The sequence below is a fragment of the Thamnophis sirtalis genome, unplaced genomic scaffold (genome assembly GCF_051295495.1).
Source record: "Thamnophis sirtalis isolate CommonGarterSnake01/CBP01778 unplaced genomic scaffold, rThaSir2_p1.2 scaffold_7, whole genome shotgun sequence".
Taxonomy (NCBI): Eukaryota; Metazoa; Chordata; class Lepidosauria; order Squamata; family Natricidae; genus Thamnophis; species Thamnophis sirtalis.
Genome location: NW_028261387.1, coordinates 50,473,861 through 50,479,992, shown reverse-complemented (window position 1 = coordinate 50,479,992; position 6,132 = coordinate 50,473,861).

Sequence of the window (6,132 nt, the reverse complement as noted above, 5' to 3'; positions counted from 1 at the left end):
TTCTTGCCTCAGTTGTTAAGTGAATCAGAGCAGTTAATAAGTTAGTAACACACTTGTTAAGTGAATCTGGCTTCCCCATTGACTTTTCTTGTCAGAAGGCTACAAAAAATGGTCACATGAGCCTGGCATGCTGCAATGGACATATGTAATTGCCAAGCATTTGAATTTGGATCATATGACCATGGGGATGCTGCAAAGGTCGTAACTGTGAAAAACAGTCATAAGTCATTTTTTTCAGCGCTGTTATATCTTTGAATGGTCACTAAATGAACTGTTGTAAGTCAAGGACTACCTGTAATATGATTACCAGATGTCAAAATGGATTTGTCAAGAATAAATATTGACAAACTACCCTATGATACTAAATATTTAGTTAAACATGGGCTGGGTAGCAAGACAATTGAATGATTATACCTCTGGCTTAAAAACAGTACTCAAGGAGACCAGTACCTGATATCGCGGTGACACAGCAGTCAATCTCAGGGCTCCGAGGCAGCCACCAAAATTCCAGCCGCAGGACGGTCCAACTGGACCTAAATCGTCCCAAAGAAATGGTGATAGGAAGGGGCTTATCCTGCCGATCCCAGAGACACCTGAAAAGTCTCTGGTGATCTAGGAATAGCCCTTTTGCCAGTGGCTAGGAAGCAGCCATTAAGGTTGGCGAAACTGCTGACAGCTTTGGAAGTGAAAGTGCAGGAGAGAGCGTGTCATTTATGGTGAGATTTTTACCTTTTTTCTGATTTATGAGAACATCCTAAATGAAGAGAATTCATTTAAAGACTGATGAGAGAGAGTAAGCGGGGAATATAAGGCTACAGTCCAAGTGAAAGGTTTTTTTCTCCTTTTTATTGTTGGAAGTCTGACTGGACTTTCTAATCAGCACAGTGTTAAATGGAGCAGGCTTTTTTTCTTTTCTGTTTTCCTGCCTTTTACTTTTTGGTGCTGTCGGTGGCATGGATATTAGAGGATTTATTGATCTGGTGGCTCTAGGTTCTTGTAGATCTCTATAAAACATAAATATGGAAGAGAAGAAAATGATCTCAATTAACATAAATGGACTTAATTCAGCAAATAAAAGAAATAAAATATTTCACAAACTAGGGAAATTAAAATTGGATATAATTTGTCTACAAGAAGTGCATATTCAAAAGCAACATGAATACTTATTAAGGCAACCAAAGCTGGGGGAAATGTTTATTTCATTGGCAACCTGTAAGAAAAGAGGAGTGATCCTTTATATTAAAGATACAATCCCAGTGGAACAAATTTATACAGATGACGATGGAAGAATTTTGATGGTGGAAATTATGGACAATAATAAAATGCTCCTAATAGCAATCTATGCATCTAATGATAAGCAAGATGAATTCTACAGAAAATTACATGGGAAAATAATGAATTTGGATTACTTAAATATTTGTATGATGGGAGATTTTAATGGAATTGTAGATAGGAATATGGACTATAACTCACAAAAAACAACAAAGTCAAATAGAAAGATACTCCCTAAATCCTTTTTTTAATGATCGATGAGACAGGTTTAAAGGATATTTGGAGAGAGAGAAATCCTACTAAAAAACAACATACTTTTTATTCAGACATACATTTATCTTATTCTAGAATCGATATGACATGGGTAGCGACTGAATCGGCCTATAACATACAGGAAATTGAGATTGAAACAAGTACTTGGGCAGACCACAACCCAATGATAATTAAATGGAAAGGACAAAGAAAAAGATCTAGGTGGACATTAAACAGCACTACATTAAAAGAGAAAGACTTTGTACAGAAAATGGAAAAGAAATTGGCCTTTTTCTTTAAAGAAAATAGAAAAGAGGAGACATCAATGCAGAACCTCTGGGACACAATGAAGGCCTATACCAGAAGCGTGATAATTAACTATACAAGGAAGAAAAATATAAAGAAAAGACAATATATAGATGTTTTTGTTCTTGCTGTTGGTCCTGTCAACAGATATAATGCATTTTTTTACAATTACTGATAAGTTAATTGATTATGTGTCTCATATGTGATCTCTATCTATGTAAATTTCTCTTTCTTTTCTCCCCACACCTCACCCATTTTAAATTCTATATAAGTGTAACCACTGTATGCATCTGATGAAATGAGCTACATCTTACTCCTTTTAATAGCAATAGCAATAGCAGTTAGACTTATATACCGCTTCATAGGGCTTTCAGCCCTCTCTAAGCGGTTTACAGTGTCAGCATATCGCCCCCACAGTCTGGGTCCTCATTTCACCCACCTCGGAAGGATGGAAGGCTGAGTCAACCTTGAGCCGGTGAGATTAGAACCGCTTAACTGCAGATAACAGTCAGCTGAAGTGGCCTGCAGTACTGCACCCTAACCACTGCGCCACCTCGGCTCTTTAATAAAATGTGTTAGTCGGAAAAGATGCTACCAGATTCCTTCTGTTATTTTGTCATCTACACCAGTGGTCTCCAACCTTGGCAACTTTAAGACTTGTGGACTTCAACTCTGGGAGTTGAAGTCCACAGGTCTTAAAGTTGCCAAGGTTGGAGACCACTGATCTACACCATCCTCTAATAATTATTCCTAGATACTTTCCTTCTCTGTGGTGTTTTCCTACTGCTGCTGTAAGCTTTTTCACAGAAGAAACTTGCAAAGGCACAGTCTTGTAGTTAGCATAAAAAAACTTAGGTGAGCACCTAAAGAGTTAGGGAAGCTTCTGTGAATTAGTTCGTACCAGAATAGTTAATCAGAAATTGGGGAATTGAGAGGGGGAGTGGCCCTCAAGCTACAGGTCTGTGAGGGTATTCCACTTAAAAGTAAATGTGACATAGAAAGGAAAGAATTCTAGTCTGGTGATATTTTAGATACCCAATAGTTACAAGGAGGCCGCTACATATACAAATACGTGTACAAAGAATCTCTGACATTTCTTTAAAATCTGGAGTCCATATAAATCATGACCATGAGACATAATGCAATTGCTTGGCTTCTCTGAGTATTCCAGGCTATTCTTTCTGCCTAGATACTTCCCTGCCCTTGCACTCATGCACTCAACATGACATCTTTACAATATTCTTCCTCAGGCCACAGTGGATAAAGATGATGGTGTTTAGCAGAAGTCATATTTATTGTACTTATTTCTCAGCTTTGCTCTGGGAATTCAAAGCATAGTACAAAGTATCAGACTCCTCTCATTTTATCACAAGAACAACTAATAGGTAGTTTGAAGTACCTTCCTCTATCAGTTCTGAAATCAAAATCCATCAGACAACTAGGATAGCCTCAACACTGTGGTCCACTTTGAAACCAGTTGAAGTTGCTTATGATAATCTACTGTCTTCGGGGTTGTCTGTAGTTGAAAAGCTGTAATGGCGAAATCTCTTGGTCATCTTATCAATATAGAAAATGAGAGACCTGTGCCTAATTAGCCATTTCTGAGAGATCCAGTACAACTTTCTTTAAAAGCAATCTAATAATTGCTTTCTTTTAATGAAGAAATACCCTCTCAGGCATTTATGATGTCAGCCAAGATATCTCTAATAACAATCAAGTCAAAAGTTGCAAGCAAACTGGGCAAGAATCCAAAGGATTAGTCATGGAATGTAGCAATGCAAGCATATATACTTGGAAGTGATTCCCATCGAGTTTAACTGGACTATCTCCCAAAATAAACATGTGTAAAATTACAGCCTATGCAGTGGAATAGTAGTTAGAGAAGAGGCCATAATAAAAGCCATTGCTTTATGGCTTAACACTTGCCCTATGTCTAAATGTAAATCTGGGAAAGATTCTATCTTAAATTCCTGGAAATTAGCTTCCAATCATTACAAAGTGGACCAGTAGTCTTAGACAATCTACTGTGTTTTAGCATGTATGAGCTAAATAGCCCACACATCTGACATAGTGTAGTATGTTCTTTTAATATGTATATAGGAAAGAGAATTAAATGTCAGCTATAAGATATAAGAGAAAACCTATATTTGATTAAATTTCCTCTTCTAATTAGTTGCTAAGTTAAGGTGCCGATATGTTTTACATCTGGTTGCTGTAGAATCAAGCACAAAGGCCAGAATTCTACAAACAGAGCAAAGAATGTTCTGGCTCAGAAGTAACAGCTGTGGGGATATAGCTATGCAACTACAGAACTTTCCCCTGCCATCGGGCTACTAATGACCCAAGAGGGGGCTTAGCTTACTGAGCACTGGGGTCATTGGTTTAGCAGTGAGCAAAAGAGCAAGCAACTGTATTTCTCATGTCTAGTGCTATAAAGGTTTCTGTCACAAATCTTTCCTTCTTCAGGGAAAACCAAACTTCTTAGCAGAAACAAAGGTGAAGGAAAACATTTCTCCAGATGGGTAACACAGAATGTCATCCTGTTCTGTGCAAACCAGAAGAACTATTGCTGAGCAATATCTGCTTCCCTTATGAAGGATTGATGCAAACTCAATGGGCTCAAAGACAATCTGAACTTGATGGTTTCTAATGAGAAAAGACAATTGCATTCAATCCTTCATAAGGGATTGAAGCGAAACATGTTAATTTAAGAGCATTGCAGGTTTCCTTACATTATTGAAGGTTGCCAAATATAATTGAGAGCAGAGTTTAACTAAGATCTTATTTTGTCCCAATCACAGTTCAGCATTCAGAAACTCACAAGATTGAATGGAAAGCAATATGTCACTATTGCTCCCCAATTCTATGTGAACATAGAAGAATATAGAAGCAGAAGTGAGGCAGGGTCCCACTCTTCTGGCCTTCTGGTGGAGTGCCAAGAACTGGCTGTAGCTGGGGCTCCAAGAGAGGCTTGAGGGCACTCCTTCTGTCTTTAGAATCTTTTTTTTTTAACTTTTTAATTTTATTTTTGTTCTGTTTTTAACTCTTTCTTTTTATATGACTGTATGTTTTTATTTGTAAACTGCCAAGATTTACATGAGTGAGATGGGCATTTGATAAATACATTAGAAAAATGTAAGAAAAAATAAAGAGAGAAAAGGTCAGTACATTCTTTAGGAGATTCATGTTGTTGCCAGCAACAGAAGCCCGTGAGTGTTAAAGATTAGTTGCTGAGATGCATAAATAGGAGGATGCAAATGGTTTCATCTCCTGCTCAAAGGCTTCTTGGGGGCTTCTGTGGACAATCATGGGAAACAGGATGTTGTACTTGGGAGGCTTTTGATCTGAAGCTCTGCTTGTGTTCTTACAAGCTTGAACCCAGGGCTTAATGGTCCTTCTTAGGATAATCTTTTGAGTATAATAAATTTTAACAGTCCAGAGAATCAAAAATTGGTTTCCACTAAAGTCTTGTGAGCATATACATCTATTACTACCTAATTGTGGGCTAGAATGTATACTAGGATCCATTTATACATTGATCTGAAAAATTCATTTGAACCTAAATGATTATGAATTCTTAACTTGAGAGATGAAAAGAGAAAGAAGTCTGAATTAGTTCTGAAAGTATTTGACAGTTCCCAACACCACCCAGGGATTGTTTGGGAGAAATAAGGCACCACACCTAGGTACTAGATTACTCTGAAAGCTTCTATTGTCTGCGGTGACTGTGTAACTGGGCTTGTCACATGTATTATTAATCGTTTATGAAAACACCTGGCAGGGAGGGACTAAGAGCAAATAAGGGACTTCTACTGAAGAATTGAGATTTGTGAACGATTCTGAGAAAAGAGGCAACCATCCCTAACACTTTGAATTCAAGAAATGATAAAACACTTGTATTTTAAGGCTTTTTAAAAGTTGACATACTGTATTAGTTTACAATAGTCAAGTTCTATTTCGTTATTTGTCCCAGTTCAGGTTTTAGTTAGAGAGCTACAAGTGGCAAAAGATACTTACTGCAAGCAAGAGGTAGTCATTTAGATTCACACTGCCTCACCGACAAGGTTCTTTGAATCTCTTAATGATTTCCCAGATTCAGTCTTGTATTTAAAAACTGTCTAGTGCAGGGGTGTCAAACTCGCATCCCGCGGGCCCATATGCATCACACGGCCACATTCACTTGTTTTAGCAAAAGGGGGGGGGAGTTGCGATACATCATGTGATGAGAGGTCATCGCAAGTTTGATACTGGTGTAGAACATAATAACAAGGATAGATGTTTAATACTGGATTTAATTCACTA